At 39.8% G+C, this 23,461-nt stretch overlaps 1 long non-coding RNA gene across 2 annotated transcripts; it reads right to left on the minus strand.

Annotated features, from left to right (window-relative positions):
- Positions 1-99: 99 nt before the first annotated feature.
- Positions 100-23,192, minus strand: LOC139633236 (uncharacterized). 2 transcript variants are annotated; one of them, XR_011693710.1, is made up of 5 exons: positions 22,522-23,192; positions 17,538-17,683; positions 8,665-15,228; positions 3,724-5,967; positions 100-2,532 (listed from the first exon to the last, which is right to left on the minus strand). It is a non-coding gene; the product is annotated as an uncharacterized lncRNA (long non-coding RNA). The 2 variants fall into 2 exon arrangements; XR_011693709.1 differs by having other exon boundaries at positions 17,538-23,192.
- Between the last annotated feature and the right edge of the window lie 269 nt (positions 23,193-23,461).

Below are 23,461 nucleotides of genomic sequence, written 5' to 3' on the forward strand. Positions count from 1 at the left end.
AAGAATATCAGAGCAGTAACACGTACACACACACACACACACACACACACACACATAATCAATATTTTTCAGTAATGTCACTGTAAAGCTCACATTCCTGTAACATTACCACTAAATAGTCAAAAATATGTGGACACTGGGACGTTACACACATATGTGATAGTTGAACATGGGATTCTAAAACCGTGCATATTAGTCTGCGGCTGTAGCAGCCTCCACTTCTCCACTTCTGGTCTCAGGCTTTGCAGCCGGCTGCAGGGATTTGCTCCCACTTAGCCACAGGAACATGACTGAGGTCCAACACTGATGTTGGGAGATAAGATCTGGCTCACAGTCGGTGTTCCACTTCATCTCACAAGTGTTGGACGTGGTTGTGGTTGGGGCTTTGTGCAGGCTGTGCAAGTTCTTACGCACCAAACTGGGAAAACCAGTTTCATGATGGACCTGGCTTTTTATACAGCGTCTTCAGCAAACAGTTGCCAGAACAGTGTTCTTTAATATATCATTGTATACTGTAGCATTAAGACTCATCCTTCATGGGAACAAACCATGAAACACAGCCCCAGAATAAGCGTGTGTGTATGTATATATATATATATACATATATATATATATATGTATATAGTAAAATGTATGTCTTCTTTTAAACGGCAGTAACACTGAAGCACCTTGTCACAAGTTGAATCTGCAAATTCACTCTTACATCTGCAATTTGAGTTTGCAATGAACCAGATTTTCCCACTTTCTGTTGGATACAAGGGTATTAATGGTAGTTTTGTCTGAGTTAAAGTTGAAGTTTGAACCACTTGCATCTCCTGAGGTCTTTATGGAAGCATTTTCGGTTCCACACATTCCTCACATTAGGAACCCTGCTATCACTACGGCATCACTTTATTAGAATAGAAATTCAATCCAAAGAATAAATGGCAGAGTAATACAATGATACGAAACATTAGTTTCTAAATATTGACAATATGTGTTTTAGAAAATGTTCCTAGTTACAGATACAGTCTTATACTGTGACAGGATGCTTTGCAAAAAAAAAAAGCATTAATAATACCTGAGTGTCTATTAAATGTCAGAAAATGGTTAAATTAAAAACCTATCACTATTTTTCCAAAGCTCAAGGTGACACATGCTTGTCTGGTTTTGCTCCCGAAGCAAGAGAGCTTCAGTTTATTATCATATAATAAACCATAAAATATTCACACTTGAGAAGCTGAGAAACAGAATTTAATTAAAAATGACTCAAAACAATTAATTTTATTAATTTTTCATTTGATCAACAAACTAACTGATTAATTAAATAATTGTTGCAGCTGTAAAAGGAGAAATAACAGATTCAAATGACAAAAAAAAAAAACAAGCTTTAGGTCCAGTTCCCAAATTAATTAAGAACCTTGGAAACTCTGTTGTAAAGTCATTTTGGTTGACAGTTAATCATAAACCAGGAATGGACTGACTACTTTTAATTGCTATTTTACTAATATAATTAAATATGATATATACTATAATAAAATTCAAAAACTTTTTCTTGTATGAAACTGTCTTTGCACTATAGTGTTGTCTTTGTCTCAGAGCAAAAGATTCATTTTCTAAATCTTCACAGCCCCATAAATCCCCCCATTTTCGGGCTCCACGGGTCCACTGCAGCAGTCAAACCCTGAGACCTGGCACTGTTAGTGTCACGCTCTACCTACCGAGCCCCACATTCCCTTTTAAATCACACAAATGAGACGCACAAGCATGTGTGGAAGGAAGGAAGCGAATACTGGAAACCATGACTGAGGCTGCCCGGCGACCATGCGGCCTTGATCCCACTCTAATAGGCCTATTAGTCACAGAAACAGACTGCGAGTGATTATGAGCAATCAGGCTGTACAGAGAAAGACCACTAAGGGAAATGGGGGAGGGCTGAGGCGCAGGAGACGGCGAAATGGGAGAGAATGAGGGATGAAGAAAGAGGAGATGGAGAAAAGAAGGAGGAGGTAGAACCAGAGGGAGCGGTTAAAGAGCAGCATTTAAAAGAGGAGGCAGGAAATGGAGGGAAAATATAGAAGATGAGAGGAGGAAGAGTAGGGGGTCCCTGAGCTGCTATAATCACTCTGCGCAAAAAGGTTAATGAAGTCGGAGAGGGAAAAAATAAAACATCGACCAGGCTGGACGCTCTTCAGCCTCCCACCACGCATCAGACAAATCAAATTAAAGTGGTGCTTGCTCGTATTCAGAGGCAGACAATGCTAATAGGCTAATAGGCTGCATCGCTAAAGACGCTCATTTGTCAACATCAGCAATGCAGGGCAATACAGATCCATCTTTGACATCTGTGTGTGAGTGTGTGTGTGTGTGTGTGTAAACCCACCACCGTCGCCACCACGGATGCAGTATGGATTTGGTCGCCATGGCTACAGGGAACGCAGCTCAGGGCTCGTTCTCATTAAGGAGTTTATTACCTGCTGTGGAGATTTCTCTCACCTTTGGCTGACGAGGTCATCGTCGGCAGACGGCTGAGGGACAGAGCTGCCGTTTTCACTGCCAGAGGACAACAAAATAAATTGTTATTTATTTAATAACATCATTGAATAAAGAGTGAAAGGGTGAAGGTTGAGAAGAACAAAATCAAATACTAAAGAATATGATTTTAATTTGCATTGAATGTGAACAATTGTGTGTTTTTATCATTGTTCTGCTGCAAAGTTGTATATTTATTTAATTAGAGAAACTTTGTGAACTTTGTGCTCTGAATGTATGTAGTTAGAAAATTATTTATTGCGAACATAAATATTTTATACTTTTTTATTGCGTATTTACTGCATTCACACTGTGTATTTATAAACATACATTTATCATTAATGTATTCGTGTGTTTTATTTAACCTCGAACCTTCATTTAACAGGCAGCTGCACAGAGAAGATTTTTCTAGACAAAACAGAATCGATGTTTCAGACAAACAACCACATTCACATCCAACCTGATTAAAGAGGAAACATTAAACATGAATTCACTGTTTGTGCTTTTTAAGGCTGACAATACTTTACACTTCTCTTGTCAGCAAATTTCTGAGAAAATGAAACTGTTTGTATGAAGCACTGGGCTCAGGGACGAGTGTGACAGACAGGGTAGGGAAGTCAGAACGTATTCAGAGGAACCGTAATCTATGAATCTTTTGAGTGCAAATTTGCTATTGACAAGCAAAATACTATGAAAGGTCTGTTCGATAAACTGAATACTGAGTTACTGAGCTTCATCATTTACAGTTACCCCACATTCAAGTCATATGGAAATTACCATGATAATCAGATTAGCCTCCATGTATCAAACTTGAACATCAGAACATCTGAAAAAACAAAAAATATGGATGCCTCACCTGAAGTCGACTGTTCCCTTAAACCAAAGCTTTATGGATATTGAGCTACATTGTCAATACACATTATTTTTAACCGTCATACATGTTGTAAACAGAAGAAACTCTTTTCCATCTATCAGTTTTATATTACAGGAAGTTTTCATTAGCTGAATGCTAGCCGCTAGCTAGCAACCAGTTTAGCTGTGAGCTGTCACTAGCTTCAGACAGAAATTTCACAAGGACGTGCATAACTTTGTGGATGGTAACAGAAAAAAAAGTGTAAAAAAACCCCCCAAAAACACCTGCACAGGCTGGCATTAGAAAGAGCTTCTCTATTACTACTTAGCTAATGTTAGCATTAACAGCTAATTACTTACCAGTATAGAAGAAGCGTTGCAAATTTCATTCCTTTATTTGCCAACAGCTGTCTCCAGCAGTGGAAAGTAACTCTCTTGTTTTGCTTCTATTTCTATCACTTCTTTTCTTTTACTGTACTACTTAGCATGCTAGCCAGCTAGCCCTGGCCCTGCTGCTCCGTCTCGCCACTTTCCAATACCGAGTCACTGTAGCGTCCAGTCTGCCATGAAGGAGTAGCACTGACAGAAGCAGCAAGTAAACAGCTGTTAATGCTAACCATTATTTGGTTGTATTTCATGGTGTTTTTAGGCACTTTGTAACTCTGGTTTTGAAAGGTACCATTAAATAAAGTAAGGTACAAACTTCCTTCTTATTTAATCTTATTTAACAGGCATCCACTGAAAATCCAATCATCTGATTTTCCTATTCAGGAAATAAACACCATGCCAAAAATAAGTGTAGCAGACAAACAAAGTTGCAGAACACAGCAATCAAATTTACATTTAACCTGATCAAAGTGAAAACACTAAATCTCTCTTTTCTTTTTCTTTTTCTTTTCTGTCTCTACCAGGCTGAGGTGCGATGTGTCCGGTTTCTTCTGAATGGATCTCTGATAGTCGCCCTGAATTTACAGCTCATCCCTCTGTCATCATTTGTGCTGTATCACGGTGAGGCAGTAAGTAGGCAGCGAATAATCACTGTAAACATGATCACAATAATAATGATGGTAATTGCCTCTGCTAACGCTGCCAGCAGCTCTCTAAAGCCCTGTTTGTTTTCTGATCCCTCTTCACAGGAGTCATTTTGGTCTAATGGTCCGTTTAATCTCCCTCTTTCTCTCGTTCTCCTCCCTCTCTCTCTCTCCATCTCTGTTCCCTCCTTCTCTTTGTCTGAAATGGAGCGTGCGACACTCTAAATGTAGATAATAGAGGCTCCATTTTGCATCTAAGAGGGTAATTTGCCTACTCTTTGAAAACATAATTCTCATAACAGCATAACAGAGCTGACTGTTCCTTTGTTAATCTATTTGTCTAATTCAACAGGCATTTGCTGTGTATTTTAACTCTTTTCTTAAGAGCAATTTTGAAGTTTAAAAAGTTCCCAACTATGATTTCAAACACCTGAAAACTATAACACCTCCGAACGGTGCTTTTTTAAGGTTGAGATAAAAAATGAAGTCTCTTTTTTTGACAAAAAAAAATGTGTGGATAAATATTTACAGCTAGTTTATACTGCCTGAATGATGAACAGGATTTTTTATTGTTAACATAAATAGCTTGTGTGACATTAATGCTTTGCTTTGGTTTGCAGGTGCACAGAAAAAACTTGGAAACATACACAATGAAAAAGTGCATGAAAAAGACTCCACCAGATACATCCAGGTGGAAACTGTACAGTCATTCATTATCTGTGAGCTCTTGTTAAATCCACCTCTCCAATAAAGAACAGGTGAGGTGATAAAAAAAAGAGATTTTAAAGCCGCCCATGCTGAGGAATTCAAATTAAGTTTGTAGCAACTCTTAATCAGTGGTAAAGAGCGATGGTGTTTATTTTCACATAATCAAACACTGGTTTCATACGGCTTCATTTACACTCTACACTCATACTATTTGTTGAGTGTTTAATTTGATTTTACTGACATATCAACTGACCGTGCAAACAAAAGTCATGACTAGAATTAATCAGCCCCTGAAATAATGAGGCTTGATTTAAACCATTCTCTTGCGGTTTTGAGCAGACAGACAAACTGGCAGTAAATGAGAAGATCTGCTACGTGATTTATTTTGACTCGTGACAGGCATTTATTTGCTCACTGGGACTGGCTAAACAAAACTAAAAGTGGGTTTTCACACAACTGGGCTCATGAGGCAATAATGGTCATTACACACCAGAAAACATTGTTTCAGTGGAGGAAAAATATAGAAAAAAACTTCTGGTATTTTTCAACCTGGCTTTTATCGTTACTAGTGCAGTGCCAGTTCAAAATGTCCCTGTGGGTAGGAGCTGATTGCTCGGCCTGTTAATCTAGCTTGCAGCTCTTTGAGAGCATCATCCAAACCACTTCACACTCAATGTTGCACTTCCTTGGGTCCTGAGCACTACACCCCGCAGTGTGTGTGGTCAGTCTGTGTTGTTTGTTACTGGGTGATGGCGTAAAAAATCTTGTTGCAGTTGAGTTCCAACTCTCTGAACACCCTGGCCTGAGCACGCTGGAAATTGTCTGAGTGCAGCAGTGCTCCCACGTCGAGTAGCTCCACCTTTTTCTTAACATAAAGCAACATGTAGAAAAGATATATTAGAACCTGTCTTGAGAACCGCACATCAACAGCCTTCACAGCCAGCATTGCACGTCCTTGGATCTCCAGCAATACACCCCTTAAGTTTGAAGTAGATCGATTGAGTGGTTGTTGAGAAAATCCAAATACAGAGAGAAAGAGAGACAGGATTTATAGGTAGGTAACTGTGTTGATTCTGACTGTATCTTTGCATCCGTCACCTGTGTTGTAGAGATTCTGGAAAAGTGGATCATGTCAAAACAACATATGTTGGAGTCAGTTGAGGTGTTTCTCAGACTGAAGGTAAATTAGCCGTCTGGATTAGCTGCTGTGGCTAACTGAATTGGGTTGGACTCTTATGGCAACTTGGTGGCTAATCAAAACCAGCTAGCTTAGACATTTTTGTTTTGTTCACCTTTGAAATAGGTGTGTGTGCACATGTTGTCTGTGTGCATCTATTACAAAGGTTATTATTTACATTTTTATTACACTTTTGAGATTGTGCACAACAAATAAATTTGACTCAACATTGTTTTGCAGGGGTACGCTTGTCCCGAACAGTGAAGGTGGTGACTGTGAAGGTAGCACAACATAACTTGCCCCTTTGCTTCTGTCATAATTACTACGGCCACGAGGGGTCACCTACAATAAAACGTCATGTAAAACGCACCTTGCACAGATGATTTTTTAGCAGGTTCCTCAAATTAACCTCATGTTGCCTTCAGTAATTTTTGTTTTAAACTATGGAAACATTTTGTGTGATTTATATTTTCTGGGTAGATTAGAGGCTTTCAAAAGCAGAATGACTCAAGCCAATTGAGTAATAAAGTAATTTAGACTTAATTAGAGACAATATAATTGAAAAGCTGAATGAATTAAAACCACAGTGTAATGTGCAAGATTTACTTGTTGGTTTTTATGTATCTGATGTCATCCGGAAAAGAAACCTACTAAACTAACTCCACTTGGTGACACAGTGTTTTGAGTTATTTTGGCTGATGAACCTCTCAGTGAAGTGTGGGATAATTTACTGAACCCACCTCAACCTAATCAGCCAGAATAACTCAGAACATCTGTTTAAACGTGGCTCTTATACTGAGCGGCAACGAGTGAAAAACAAAGAGGAGCTGCAATAAAGAAATGTTTAGTATTATTACAGAATTTCTTTTGCTTTTATGCTAAAATTAGCATGTAGCAACACAGCTAACTTGTCAAACTTGGCCTGTTAAAGTTAGCAAACAACATATAAACAGAATAATGACTATTGGATGCTAAAATGCTAAAGTTCAGCATTTACACCAGATACTGTAGCATGTTAGCAACAAGCTAACACTGCCATTTCATAGTGTGGCTGAAAATCTGATGAACTCTCAAAGAAACTGTTTAACATTTTAGTAAATTCACTTATTTGCTTTCTTTTTAAGCATGAGATGAGAAGATACTGGCATAGTTTATCTTAGTGTAAAAACTGAAGGAAGGGGTAAACAGCTACCCTCTCTCCAAAGTGAAAAAATACACATATCAGCACAAAGCTCTGTGATTAATGCATTCATTTTAACTCTTGTAATTTGTTAGCTTGTTAATTCTTTATTGAAACGCATAGTCAACCAGATAGCAAAATAAATCCAGCTCATACTCGGGCTAAATGCTGCGTTTCTTCTGGCCCGATATGCGCCCAGTTCAACGGCCCATATACAGCTTGACTGTCAGATCCACATCTGGAGCAATTCTTGCACACACACAGAAAATCCTACGGCTGACAGCCAACGCTAGAGGTTGGCAGCCAGAACCAGCCCAGATGTGGAAGGCTTTGGGCCAGGCTCGGACCGAGGCGTTTCATTTTGCTTTCTGCTGAGTAAAAGCTTTTGTTTGACGGATCTGAAAGAGATGAATGGAGATGTTGAGATAACTGATGTATTTCAGCATCTCCATCGTTACCTCAATCTGCTGATGAAGATATGTTTAAAAGCTCTGCAGTAAGTCAAGGGTCCTTGAGTTGGGCTTGTTTTGCCAATGTACTGTTTCAAAGGTCATGATTAAATTTACATGTTCAACAAGAAATTAGCTGACAATTAAGGAAGCAGTGGCATTCAGCGTTTTTTGCCAAGTGTGCTAATTAAACCATGTGAGAAGGACACGAGAGGTGAAATCAGATCCCTGTTTTAATTATCAAAACAAGATCATGTAGATGTAATATGAAAACACGGCCTTTACACGCCCTTCCTTAACCTCACACCTTGTTGTTATTCATAGGATCTACCAGTCGCTTCAATACGTGTCAAGATTAGCACGCTCCCGTGAGTCGGCCAATCACGGTTCACGGTACATGACTTGCCAAAGTGCATCAACCAGTCCTGAACGAGAGACGAGTCTCAGCGATGAGTGCAGCAGTTGGAGTCTGGCGTTTGTGCATATATGTGTGTGTGTGTGTACATGTGGGTTTGTGTATTTTGTAAGTGATGTGTATGTGAATGTGCATCTTTAAGCCACTGAGTGTGTTTTTGTTTTCTGTTAAATTTTTTTACATAAATGCACCTTTTTCTTTCTCTCTATTTGTTTCTTTTTGCAGCATGTGTTTGAATGTGTTTTTCTGGGCTTGTGTTGTGTTTGTTATGCATGTGTTAACACATGAATGCAGGCTTGTCTTACATTTCCTGTGTGTGTGTGTGTGTGTGTGCAGCCTACCCTCTGTATGTGAGTCCATGCTTGCCGCTGTCTGGCTACAGATGGGATGTGTCACATGCTGAGCCGACAGGCGTAGTGACGCGGGGGAGGGGACGGATGGGTGGACTGATGGGGGTGTCATGGGGGTGGGGTGAGGTGATGTGCGGGTGAGGTGGGGGGAGGATGGTCATTTTAACGTGAGTCAGCTTTCCTCCGACCTTCACCATACGACTGATGTCTGATGTAGCCAGAGGAGGTCCGCTTCAAAAGGCGTTATGAATATTCAGTGTTTCCTCTCTCCTTCCTCCACCAGGCAATCCATCATTCATAAACATGCCTTCACAGCCGGATGGAAGTGTGTGTGAGTGTGTGTGCGTGTGTGTTTCCTTTTTGTGTCAAGTATGCTCACAGTAAGTCGGTTTAAAATATTCCCTGGCAGAGATATTGAAGAAGTCGGGTCATTTATTCATGTAAACTATTAATACCAGTGTAAAAATACACCGTTATGGATACTCAAACACAAACCATCCTACATTTAAAACTAAACAAGCGTGACCAGGAAACTATACTGAAGCAGGAAATGTTGAAATGATTTATTCTTGATATATTAATGTGTGTCTGCTGTTTGTTACTGAGCAGGTACATGACATATGAGCAGTGAGAGTGAACCAGAACAGTGAATCTGTGGTTCGCACAGATAAACAATGAGCTGAAACTCACTACACACCATGAAGTGAGGAGAGCTGCATATTCAGGCCATAATTATCTGTAGGTTCATAATTACCAATGACCTAAACACTATCACACTGTGTTCACATTGTAATTTTATGTTTTTTTGTTAAAAAATACTGATTGTAGCAGCTTTAAAGGGGCAATATGTCAGTATTTCAGTTTAAAAATTCAAAAATAAACTAAGATGATCAACAGAAGGAGAAAAAAATAGAGGTTTTGTGATTAGCCTGCTAACACGGTCAGAATGACTGTGGCGCAGGGGGGAAAGAGTGCATTTCCTTGTTTTGTATGATAGGGGGGACATCCCAACTTTCTGGCAATATACTGCCCCCCCACTTGTTTGGAGTGTGGATACTTATACACTGACCCTTTAAAAGGTAAAAGGTCTTTATCGGAGTCAACAGTGGAGAGACGACAGGAAATGAAGAGATGGAATCAACAATAAACTGCAATTCCACCAAGGCGCCAGTTTTTGACTAAGTATATGATACAGTAACTTTATTATACTACTAATTAATTATCTTCCCAGTCTGTAATGATCATTGTTCAATAACAGTTTTGTGATTATTCAAGACAAAATCTGTTGATGAGACTGAAACACTAAAGAGCTTCCTGACCGTCACAAAAACACACCAGATACTTTTTGCTATAACTTCATCAGTTACCAGTTTCAAGGTTCTGCACTCACATCGCTCACCTTTCCTCTGACCCACAGCCGCTCACTGGAAATAAAGCACATAAGCCTGAACACTGAACTCAAGTTAATTATTATTTTTAAAGAGATCAAAGGCTTGCAACGGACAAAATCTCCATATTCTAGTCGGTCTTTGAAAAAGTCATCAAGACAAGTAACTGGAACAGTTATCTCCCCGACAGACTCCCCCGCTCTGCAGCACAGGAGCCTTGTTTCTCCACTGTAATGTGGACGTGAGTTTAACCTTCAGTAGTGACTCCTGACATCAGATAAACGCACAGCAATAAAAAAAAAATTCAGTACCAGAAGTTAATATTTCACCCAGTGGACACAACATTAATGTTCTGTGCATATACAACTATATATGTAAGATATCTATAATAAGAAACGGGCAGAATATGTTTTTATCACGAGTAGACAATAGACAAAATACTGATCTTTGTGAGCACAAATATTTTCCTCTGCTCTTTTTTCTTCTAAAATCCCACCTACAGAACAGGAAGCCAAAGATAAAACATCCCAGCATGGATCCTGACCTCAGGCTATGTGCCTTTTAAATTTTATATTACGTAGCATAAGTCTAACTCCGTGGTGAAATATCCCAACACAAGTGTGTGGGAGCTGCTTTTACTGCCTTGTGGGGTCCATTAGCAGCATCTCTGCAGAATAACCCCATGTGCTTACAAATGTACCAGTCTGCTGGTGTGTGTGTGTGTGTGTGTGTGTGTGTGTGTGTGTGTGTGTGTGTGTGTGTGTGTGTGTGGATTTGCATCCTCTTTCACTGCACCGAGCTCTGCTGCAGCTGAATTATTAGTTCAGTAAATCTTTGAACACAAACAGACTAAAAGGTAAATCTGTCCTCTCATCAGAGTAAACGGAGCAGAAGGAGGTGAAATACAGCTGCTGCTATCTTTGGTGTTCAAGATGAAATAAAAGCCCCAGTTCTGACAGAAAAACATCGTCCTGTACTCTGAGATTAAAAAAAAAAAAAAGCTTCTGTACTGTGGTGCTGTTTGTGCTGCATCTTATATCCAGCTGCACTCGACACAGTAGATTCAGGTGGAAGGTACCAACACTGGACCAATATCCACCTCTGAGTCTCAGGTATGGCGCGTGCTTTCCATCCCTGTGAATGGATAAATGTAGTTAAGTTTCCTGTTTTCTTTCATTTTTCCTCTTCCTTCCTTCCCCTACCTCACTGCCTTTCCTTTCCTCATCACCGATTGGCTCTTGATTTCTCCCTCACCACCTCTCATTTACATTATTCAGTTCACCTGGTCCATGCTCTTTTCACCACAGAGAACTTTACATGAGATCCATACTAGTCTCTGAGAACTTTACTCTTTCTTTTCTCTAAAAAAGACGCGTCAGACTTTGATTTATCGTCTTAGTTTAATCTTTAATCTTTATTAACTTCATTTCATTTCTGCAGCCCATGTGTTCTTCCCCCTTCATATTTAATTTGCAATTAATATCCACTGATATTTGAGAATAAACCTTTGTGAGTAGTTTCATGGTTATATTTTCCATGTATCCTGACACGATGCCCATGATGATAGTTTGCCACACTCACTGAACCTTCTCCTACTTAACAGCAATGTTCTCACCTCATACATTAAAAAACAATGGATGTATCTTGGAGGATGATTTCAAAAATGTAACTTTATTCATGAAGGGGAAGGTGGAGGAGGACGAGGACGAGAGCAGATGTGAAGTTCAGTTTGTTGTGCAGAGGGATTAAACTGTAGAGGCTGATTTGCATTGGTTTGTGGAAGAATAAAGTCAGTGTCAAAAGCAAGTGACAGTTTTATAATTAAAAAAAGAACTGTTGTGCATTTTGGTTTTAGCTCTGTCTCTCTGTAGAGACAGTGTTCAAATGATACACTTCCAATTAATCATTTCAGTTAACTTCACTAAGTCGTAATCATGTAGAAAATGACATTTCTAATAGTTTGAATGAATAATGAATATTTACTTGGCCCTGAATGGAGCAACTCTATCAACTAAAACATCAACACACCAAAACATGTAACTTCAAATAGCTTAATGTAGGCTTTTGTTTTCTATACAGCTAAATTTAATCAGTGTTTTATTTTGCTACAATCAGGCTCAAAAACAGATGCAGACAGATTCATGGCCTCCTCTGTGTTATGGCTGTGTCCAGGGTTCCCGCTCTTTCAGCTCAGGTTTTGTTCTCCACCAGCTCCTGATAATTAAATCAGGCTCGTCAGCTGCTAAATGCTCCACTGTGTTCACCTGCTCATCTCTAACTGAGTCTATCTGCTGGAAACGAGGTTGGTGACACTGAACCAAATATTAACAGTTTTTTAAACCAAAACTATGAGATATTGATTTTATATGTAACTGTTTTTAAACTTTTAAATGCAATCCCTTTTTTTTCTAAGGTCAGTGCAGAGAGGCTGCAAAGTAGGAATTTAATCACAGTGTAGCTGCTGTTCTGAGCGTATTACAATAGTGTTTGAATCTACACTGTGACCATTTCACTTCACTTAATGAGAGTGAGATGAGACTGTTCAGCCTGTTAATGAAGCATATAGCTGGAGCTGGATAAGACTATTTTTGCTATGTTAAGCTCATCGACACCTGGCTCCAGTCACCTTAATATCATTGTTGTCATCTAACAAACATCAAGTGCAGGTCCTCAAATGTTCTAATTATTATGCCAACTGTTTAATTCATGTCCTACTTTAACACTTAATTCATATTACAGACCATGAATTCAGGCTAAAAGTCTTAAATAACATCATCCAGAGTTTATTATCTGAAAAAGGAGAAACGACAAGAACAGTCTGAAGTAAAGGGCTGATAAACAATTTTCCAGTATGGACACTTCTATATTATACATGTTATACAATAAGACACAGTGACGGTGAAGCATCTTTTTTTATTGGATATGAAATAAAACAGAGTGGACGAGGCCCCAGTGGACAAACAGGCGACGAGGAGCTGAGTCATGTGCAACGAGAGCGGACACGACTGTCATGGCTCATGTGTCTTATAGTTTTGGAGGGTGGTGTGTTTTTGCAGCTTGGCCTGTGTGTGTGTGTGTGTGTGTGTGTGTGTGTGTGTGTGACAGGAGATGACTGTGTTTCTGAGATGTTTATGCATGTGACATGGAAATGAGTCTGTCTCTGAGAATGTGTGTTTTTTATTACCGTGTCTGTGTGTGTGTTTTTGTAGCTTGTGTTGATTTTTTTTTTTTAATGTGTGTGTGTGTGTGTGTGTGTGTGTGTGAGAGAGAGACAGATAGATCCCGACAGCATGCAGAGAGCTGGCACACGGCTGTCCTCTCCTCCACCCACAGTCCTGTCTGACATGGTAAACATATCCTCACTTTATGTCTGTGTTCCCCATTGAGACTCAGGACCACACACACACACACACACACACACACACACACACACACACACACACACACACACACACACACACACACAGACACAGAGTTCAGATGGTGCAGAACCGAACAGAAACCCTGGGATGAAGTGACAGAGCGTGGACCGTGGACTGTCCTGTTCGATCACAGCATCACCATCACAGTGGGAGAATTGCTGTAATGGAGACAGGCGGCGTCTCCAGTGAAAAACCACTCCATAACAGCAAAAAAAACAACAACAATAAAAACAAAAAAAACTCCAAAAGTCCAAAAAAGTTGAACTTGAAGTTGTATAAAGTAAAGATGAGCTAATTTTTCCAGCTGACAGTGAAGTGGCAGCACCACAGCACATTTCATCCAGAAATAAAAGTTTCTTCGTGAACATTTAAATAAAATACACTGAACAAAAGTAAAAATGCAACACTTAGTTTTTACTCCAATTTTTTGAAATGAAAATCTAAAACAAAAGACACACAGAGGGTTTATTTCTCTAAATTTTTCTTCACAAATGTGTTTAAATCCAACATCATCCCTCCACCTGACAGGTGTGACATATCCAGGTGCTGATTACACATCAGGATTATCCCACAGCTGCGCCTCTGGCTGGTCACAGGAAGAGGTCTGGCACAGCACAGAGGTCAGCTGCCATTACACACTGTTGGTGTCTGAGGCTCAGGGCTCCACTTAACACTACACCTGCTATTAATACATCAGATTCAATTACAAATATATTTTATTATATGTCACGCTGATGAATGTGTGGAGCTTTTCTCCGCTGGTAAAGCTTTATTTGGTGGGTTTGCAATTTTCTAGGAATTTCCAATAAGTTTTCGGGCAAAAAAAAAAAAGATCATCTGGTACAAATTATAAGGAAGCCGCATTGAAATCCAAATAAATGTTCACTCATTATTATTTATAATTGGAAATTTGGAGTTGGAAACTTTATTGTCCATTAGTTAAGTTATCGCATATATTAAAATAAAGAATTAAAAATGGACCAACTGATGTACTAGTTTAGCTAATAATAATAATAAACTGCATCAGAAATGTAACTTTTATAATTTTTATAAAATTTTTATATGAGTCTAAACCCTCTGATGAACAGGATAGAGCTTACACCAGGGGTACTTGAGGGGGTTCCTGGGGGTCCTCAGCAAAAAGGGGGGTGATTTATTTTCACTATATTTCCATCCATAAATAACACAATGACAGTGTGCGACTGTTTTGGTCATGGTCACAATTTATGTAATAAGAGACAGGGTCCGTGATCTAATTTGTGTCGTTTAGGGTCCTTAATGTGAAAAAGTTTGCTTCACACCAGTAAATATAAGATTAATTTTTACCTTTCACTTACAATATCAGTCAACGTGACTCAGAGAGAATCAGCCTGAAGATATTTCCACAACTGCAGTCCAAACAGCGTCAGGATCTACATATAAACAGAACATGCACACTGTGGAGCTGCTCCGTTGTGATATAATAAAATGCTTTCATGGCCAGAGTCTGACAAAGCAGAACTAATTTCCAATTTCAGCCAAACTCATGAATGGAAAACATCTCCTGTTGTGAAACTGGAGATGCCGACTTCATTAACTGGAGAATCTGATATGCAGAGCGTGGTTCTGGGCTCTGTTATTTCCCATCCAGCTTTAACTGTACCTTCATTTTCCACTTCTTTACAGACATGCTGCTTCAATCAGGAGAGCTGAAGGCCACAGTGGAATCCATTAAATCCTCTCAGCAGAGACCTCACGACTTCCATCTGCAAAACCAGAATGGTAAAACATGTTCAGTGAATTTTATTGTGGAGGTTCCAATATAAAGTTGTGTTTTCTGGCATATAAATATTCTTTGTTGGAGTTGGTGAACGACATGTGAGCTGCATCTATTTCCATGATATTTATCTACAATGCATAAGTTTGTGGAAGTTTCCTGGAAATATTCCTCATCACGTTTTATCTGCACCACTGGGAAGTGTTCAGATTCTGTCCTGCACTGTCGATTCCATGTTGTGTAACTGTCTCGTAATGTGTCAGCGGTAATTAACCACGTCCGTTTTCAGCACGCAGGCTTTGTGCTCGGCGATTAAAGTGATTCTGCTGCTGATCAAAGAGGAGAACGATCAGGGAGGAAGAGGCCAAAGCATCGCAGTCCTTTGTTTTATCTCCTCCTAAACTTACACTGTTCAAACTCTCTCCGTCATCTGCGGATGGTGAGCGCTCGAAGAGATAAAAAGCTCTTCTCTCTTCAACCACGACTCAAGACAACACTGTTTAAACATTCTGATGAAATGGCATTTGAATAAAACATCGCTGAGCAATTGACCCAGAACACTAAGATGCCAGATCTCATCAGTTATGGTTTAAAGACGTGGTTATGATTCCTGACTAAACAAACTGTGCACAGTTATGTTGTGCAAAGTTATGACTTCCAATCGTTGTAATCATGACTAAGCCTCTTTATCTCACAATTATCTCATTATTAGTTATCAAACCAACACTGTCTCCTAAAAACAATGTTTATGTCCTAAAATATTGCAACAGTAGAAACGTAATCCTGTCCAGATTATGATTTTTTTTTTATCACCATAATGAGGAAACATTTTGAATGAAAGGAAGAAGAATGTATTTGCAAAACACTTCTGACCACATCTGTGTCTCACTTCTATATACTATATACTACTATATATTACTACTGCATAGCTTGTTATAATTACATAATATAATCCATTAGTATATTCTATTTTATATTGATAATTTGAATCTGTGGAGTAAATAGGTGTCAGGTAAATGTTGTGGAGTGAAAAGAACAATATTTGCATCAACAGTGTAGAAGTGTGAAAGAGCATAAAATGGAATTTCAAAATTGTACTTGACTAATTGCACTTTTTCATGTGTAAAAACATCTGTTGACGCACTGTTGACATCATAACAGCAACATTAAATAAAACAGACAACTTTCACTGGGGTTTCAATGTCTAGGCGGAATGCGTTTTAGTGACATTTTCTGCCAAAAATAAATCTGAAATTAATTTATAATTCAAAGAAATCCAACGTTCGAGCAGCCTGTTGAGGCCATGTAGAAAGACACAGCTGGTGGTAGCTGTGAAACAGGCAGTGTGCTCCTGGTGTAATGTTCGTAGCAGCTGTAATCCTGCACTCACTCTGTGTACATTTGTTAAATTAGTCTGTTTATCAGTGTGATGCTGACTTTTACTGCACGTTTTTCTGGGATATTCAATATAAAATAGCATATTATAGCCTGTTATTCAGATGGCTGTTGATTTTTTGTGGGCCTGTTGTTTGGTCTTTGAACTGCACGTGGTAGGCTCATCACAGCTTCATGGTGGTGTTGTGTCATAACTGGCTCACTCGCTCCAGCAGACACTTGTACATGTGTGGGAAAGCTAAAGGGAGCCTACAAGTCCACAGGTGGTTCTTGTGCGTACTCTGAAATATAATCCTGCCGGTGCCACTGTATGGCTGCACTAACAGGGCTTTATATTACAAGATGAGATATTTGCATCATGACCACAAGATGAAGAAGAAAATAATGGTTAAGTTCGTCACTGGGCTGAAGAAACAAATATCATAAATACAACTTCTTGAAACTTGTGCTAACAACTGAAAACAAAACAACCTTTCAACGTCTCTGAGTCCGAAATCTGTGAAAATTGAAGTCACCGTGTAAATCATCTTTCACCTTGTTAATTTCCTCATGAGGAGGGGATTCCCACAGCAGAGAAGAGAATTAAGATATTAAAGTACAGCAGGAAAAAAAAAAGAAGCAAGAACGTAGATGAAAGGTTTCTTCACGACGTGGCGACATCGAGTGTTCAAACATCACTTGTGTGGTTTCAGCTCAGATGAGATCTGAGCGTTTTGACAGGCCGCCTGGAAACATCCGCGCAGTGAGTCGGAGCAGAAACGGTTTTCTCTGCTCTGTTATTTCTGACTTAAGATGTGGTTACACCGCAATGTCATTTTTCTTTCTACACAGCTGCTTATTAGCTACTGGGGAGATGTTTGCCCTGACGTAGTGTAATCCTGCAGATGAAAACCCGTCACTCACCTTATAAAAACTGGATGAATGATCGTCTCTAATTTGCCGTCAGGGGTGGGACGCGCCCCGGCCTGCACATCCCCAGAGTTTACAGAGGAATCAGACCTGCCTGGGCCTGACGGTAACCAGGCTGTGACTGACTCATTAAGACAGACCTGGGTACAGGGCAGGAGGTGACACATACAAGAAAGTTACAGGAGAGAGATGATGTATTGAAAATATACCATATCCAGTCCATTGAAGTTGTCTGGAACAAAAACTGCTCTTTCCTCCTCTGACAGAATCCAGAGTCTGTGCTGGTTCGTGGTTCTTTTTTAAGTAGGTGTTACATTTTTAGCTGCACGAGAGACGTGGCTCTGGGGATGTTGCCCGGTCAGTCCACCTCTTCAGTACAAACTAAAATATCTCAACAACTACTGGATGAACTCCCATGATGTTTTGAGCAGGTATTCATGGTTCCATGAGGTTGAACCCTAATGACCACCAGAAGGTCAAACTTTTCACTTTTCCTGAGAGATACCTCAACATCTGCAAGACATTCATGATGAATGATAATGACTTGGTGATCCTGTGACATTTGTGGTTTTTACTAAAATGTTTCCTCAACTGTTTGGTTAATTGCCAGATTTGGTTTGGACACTCCTGCTCCCCTGAAGATGAATCATAATAACTTTGGTGATCCCTTGACTTTTACTCCAGCATCTTCATCAGACCAAAGTTTCAGTTTGTTTAATACTTTGGTTTATGTTAAAATACATGACATTCCCAACAGCCTCAGCTGCACTTTCAACTGTGTTGAGTGATAATTACCAGTGGTAGGACACTAACATCCTAAACTACGATGGTCAACATTATACCTGAACCCAACAAGTCCTGCAGCCCGAACAACCATACAGATCATGATATGACCAACAGGAGCGTCCCCTGTGGTGTATCTGACTGTGGTTGTCATGGTTACAATAATAAACTCACTGAGTGTACTGACAGTGGCATAGCGGACCTTCGTAACCATGGTTACATTAATAAACAGTAATGGCTTGGTTAGGTTCAGGAAAAGATTGTGGTTTGGGTTAAAAAAAAAGCACTTCCTGAATATTACAACATCTTGTAGTTACAACAATAAAAAACGTCAACATTGTCAAACTGTCATAGATAAGAGAAAAAACATAAACTGCTAGTTTCACGCAGGAATCAAACACCGGTCCCTTGTGTGAAACTTCCTGTGTTTTGTTGACCCATCCAACCTCCTCCTGACGTGGACTTTGTCGCTCTATAAACTACGTCACCGAACTTTTCCCTTTGCTCCTGTCATCATTACTACGGCCACTAGATGTCGCCTAGAAACAAAACCTAACTATGGGTCATAATGACCTGCTGATAGATGACCTATGGGCTCGTTTTTTACAGGACAGTTTCAAACCTGAGCATGTTGCCATGCTACTGTTAGCATTTAGCTCAAAGTACGAGTGCAGCCTCACAGAACCATTATAGTTTAGCTGCAGAGTTTTAATCTTGTTTTAAAAGACTGAGAGCATAGTCAGCAAGAGTTATATTAATTATTCATCTAAAAGCTGAGTAAACAAAGTGTTTTATCAGAGGACATAAAACAACAATAATCAACGTAATAAAGAGAAGAAACATCAAAGGGAGAAAAAATAAATCCATAAAGAAAACACAGACTGAGTTTAAAAGTGTTATTAAAAGAGGAGATTTAAGGGATACACTGTGATTCCTGGTTGACTAAGCAGATATAAACTTATCCAACCAACATCCTTGATCATTCATATCAAACCAGAGAACCTCTGATCCTCTTTAACCTCAGGATTTCTGCTGTCTCTGATGAGGGAGAATAGTAAAGACGTAAAGAATAAGTCCGGGTATTTCCACACTCAGCGGGACATATTTTTATTGCCTAATTTAGTAAAGTTTCTCTAAATTAGATTTGTCATGAAGCTCCTGTACTTGTACATTCAATTCACATGCACCATGGAGAGTTTCAGCCCAGAAATGTGATCGCTTTATTAGCTGCAGTTATGATGCGGGTGGTTTGCAGAGGCAGGGTGGTCTGCTGGAAGGAGAGGCCGACCCAGCACATGGAGGGTCAACAGTTCAGTTCTGTGTTCGCGCTGTAGTCAAAGTGTCTTTGAGCAAAGCACTGAACCTGTAGTGTTATTCTGTGCTGGTTTAGCTGCAGAAATATGACAACAAAGCTTCAAAAGAGTTAAAAGTGGAATAAAAATCGACACTGTTGTGATGTTTTTTCAATTTTAACATTAGTCTCAAGGTGCAGTTTATTACAAACCCAGGAGTTAGCGCTCTGCTGCGAGTTTGTTATATTATCCCAGGGTTAGTATGAGTTTCTGCACTCGTCTTTTGAAATGCAAACTGTGCACGTCTCATTTTGTGAGAAAACACAACATTTAAGCGTTGCCATGTTTTCAGGCTGCAGCAGCAGTGGGATAATATACAGTAAGTGAATTATGAAGAGGGAGGTTGTGTTTGCTTGTTGTTTACTGTGTCTCTGATGAGGTAACTGAGTGTGGGAGGGACTTGTGTCCTCACTGAGCAGCGTGTGTCGTATTAGCTATTTAGAGAACAGCTGATTGTGATTTCATTAAAGGAGGGAGGTTATGTGCAGTTTGCCATCCTGTCACACCGCACACATTAGACCTTGTCATGTGCAGAAACATATGAGAAATGTTGTGTTTCTGTCTGTTTAATTAAAATTAAGGTCATGATGTTTTGAGCTACTGAACTCAGCTGTACTTGTCAGTGTTGCCATGACCACAGTTTCTTCTCAAACAAGTGGTTTAAATGCCTAACCTCAACCACACTGCACTATTACGACCATTATGTTTACTTAACCTAAACCAAGTACTTTGTTCTGCATAAAAACAAGTATTAGATTTAAGAGGAAAACAAAACAATGATCTCTAATGTTTTGGACGATTAAACCCTGGAGAACAGAGGAGACAAAGACAGATATATTCTCTATTGAATATAAATTATGTAATGACTCAAATAATGTGACTGCGTTTAAAGAGCATCAGATAGCACATCATCAGAGCTGTAGACTTGAGATTTGGATTCAGACTTAACCCTTTAGACTTCACATATTTATTCATTAAGCCCATATAGTGACTTGAGATTTGACCTGGGACTGAAAGACTCAAAACTCATCTCCTCTTAATTTACTTGTAACGTGACTTCGACGGGAGACTAAATATTCAGCTAAGTCACATCGTGTTAATAACTCACAGTAACTTAGACGCGTGAATTGACTTGGACCCGTGTTGTTTTATTTTGACTGGAGACTTGACTGGTTCTTACTCTCATGGACTTTAGACTTGTCTTGATGAAAGACTTGTAACTTAAACTCGTCTTGAGATTTCACTTCACTTCTGAATGACTTGAGACTTGGATTTGACTCATCTTTTCCTGAGACGTGACGTGGATTTGTCTGAATTTGACTGTTTTGAGACTGAAAATAGATTTTTCTCAAATGACTTAAGACTTGACTTCATCTCGTCTCACTAGACTTTGACTTCGGAGCTGATTGGTCTTGTGTCAGATGACTTATAAACCCTGAGCTCCGACCCTGAGCAATATGACAGATTGAGTACATTTTAAATCTTCTTCTGAGTTAGTAAGCGTCCTTAACTTTACGAGTGTGTTTATGTGTGTATGAGGCTGATGAGGAGCGAGTCACAGTGTGAAAGTCAACCCTTATTTATTTTTCTTAAAGGTGTGAGTGTGTGTGTGCATGTGTGTGTGCGCCGTCTCACTGAGAGGGACTCACAGAGCGAGTGAGTCAGTCTGTGTTTATTTTCCTGTCGAAGTGACGACTCTCTCTAAGACGTCTTCGCCTTATCTCATGTTGACTCACGGTACGGTCCGACCGCAAGGTGTTTCCACCTGGGTTACACACTCACACACACTCATGCACACACGTCCACGACACCCTTCAGACATGACACAATCCTCTCAGCAGCTGCCTGTTCGAGGGTGGGAGAGGGGGAAATGAGGAAGAGATAAAAGAAGAAAGACGTCCTAGGATACAGTCATCAGAATGGAATGAATGGAAAAATATTGTGTGTGTGTCTGTGTGGGTGTGTGTGTGTGTGTGTGTGTGTGTGTGTGGGTGGGTGAGTGCGTGGATGCCGGCTGGTCCTTGTCCCTGGTTACATGCATGATAATTACCTGAGCAGCTCTGTGATTAGGCTCACAGCAGAGCAGAGCGACTGGGCCTTGTAAAAGCACTAACGCACGCAGGCACAAACTAAAACGCACAACACAGGACACAAAGGGCTTTGTGTCCGACTCTGCTTCCCGTCAGCAAGAATAACCTGGGCCTTTAACGGTCGAGACACATGAGAAAGTGACAAAGCAAATTTCCTGTAAGAGTAGTAGCGATTACAGGTGCTACCACAAGCTAGCTAGCAGGCTAGAACTATTTAACTAAAGGAGATTAAAAGTCACACAAATACACAATTTACTCAATAATACATCACAACCTAACAGCAAAGTATCCCACAGGGTTCTGGTATAGAGTGCTGCAGGAACCAGTAATAAAACCTGAAAATCAGCCGTCACCAGTCATGCGTGGGTATTATTCATGTTTGCAGTGTTTGTACTTGACTCATGGGTTGGTTTGGCTGCTGTATATTAGAACATTGAGATTTTGATTTTGATAAATAGATGATCTATAGAATTTTAAAAGAACTAGTTCATCAGAATTTAAATCTTCCTAAAGTTGCGATCTTGAAGATCTCCGTTCAGACACCTGTGGTCATACATGTGTTAGTGACTCTTGTTCCTTGTGATTTTGTGCGTGAGTCATACCAGACACCCAGTTTATTAAACTGTTCAATGCAATGACTTATAAATAATTTCATCAGTGGGTCATAGGCTCAGTCACTGTTGTGTGTGTGTAGATAGAGACTTACACGACACTTATTTAGAGGAAAATCTTTAAGATGTAGCGTTAACATACCTGTATGATGCCAACTTTGCCCTGGTTGGAGACACTTGCCATAGCCTGGAAACTGTTGATAAGGTTTGTAGGACTGCAGCTCTGTAGCTGATGGTGAAGGTGATGTATAACTTCATCTTCTCCAGCATCACGCGAAACGTTCTGCCACGTCTGCAGTCGTGCTTGTAAAGTTATAGATCACGGAAGCTAACAAGAGCCAAAACGACTTCTAACTCAAAAAACAAACAACAAAAAATAATGTATATGAAACACAAACTGGTTCCTACAAGGACAGAAGACAACACACACACACACACACACACACACACACACACACACACACACGTTGCAGTTTAATTGAAGGGGGTGCCCTCAGTGCCCTATTGTACCTCCGCTCAGTGAAGTTAAACAGAACAACCCACAATAGAGTCAGAGCCCTCAGCATCTGTCTCCTGTGTTTATGGTAAACAAAGGCTACAGTAAGCACAGCATGAGCCACACACACACACACACACACACACACACACACACAGTCATGCATGCAGAATGTCACATACACTGCAGCACATGTAATTAGACTACACACATGAGCTCAGACACACACACACACAGGTCGCTCTCCCACCTACAAACAGATGTGCTCAGGATGAGTCACACGCTGAAAGCTAATTCACGTCTACATTTACCAGAACTGCTGTGTTGTATTTTGAAAAAAATATTACATTACAATGATGGTGTGTGTGTGTGTGTGTGTGTGTGTGCATGTGTGTGTGTTCACTGTCTATGTGCAATCAAATCAATTCAGCCCTCTCTTCTACACACGTTGTTAAGAGGCAGTGGTGAAATGAAATTTGCTTGAAAATTAAAACTTCCTGGATTTGGTATTTTATCAGAATATTATGACAGAAAGTGATCAGATTTTCTGCAAAACATTTTACTCTCAACAATCATCGTTTCAGCT

The sequence above is a fragment of the Trachinotus anak genome, unplaced genomic scaffold (assembly GCF_046630095.1).
Source record: "Trachinotus anak isolate AG129_WGS33_773 ecotype Australia unplaced genomic scaffold, CSIRO_AGI_Tana_v1 ptg000015l, whole genome shotgun sequence".
NCBI lineage: Eukaryota > Metazoa > Chordata > Actinopteri > Carangiformes > Carangidae > Trachinotus > Trachinotus anak.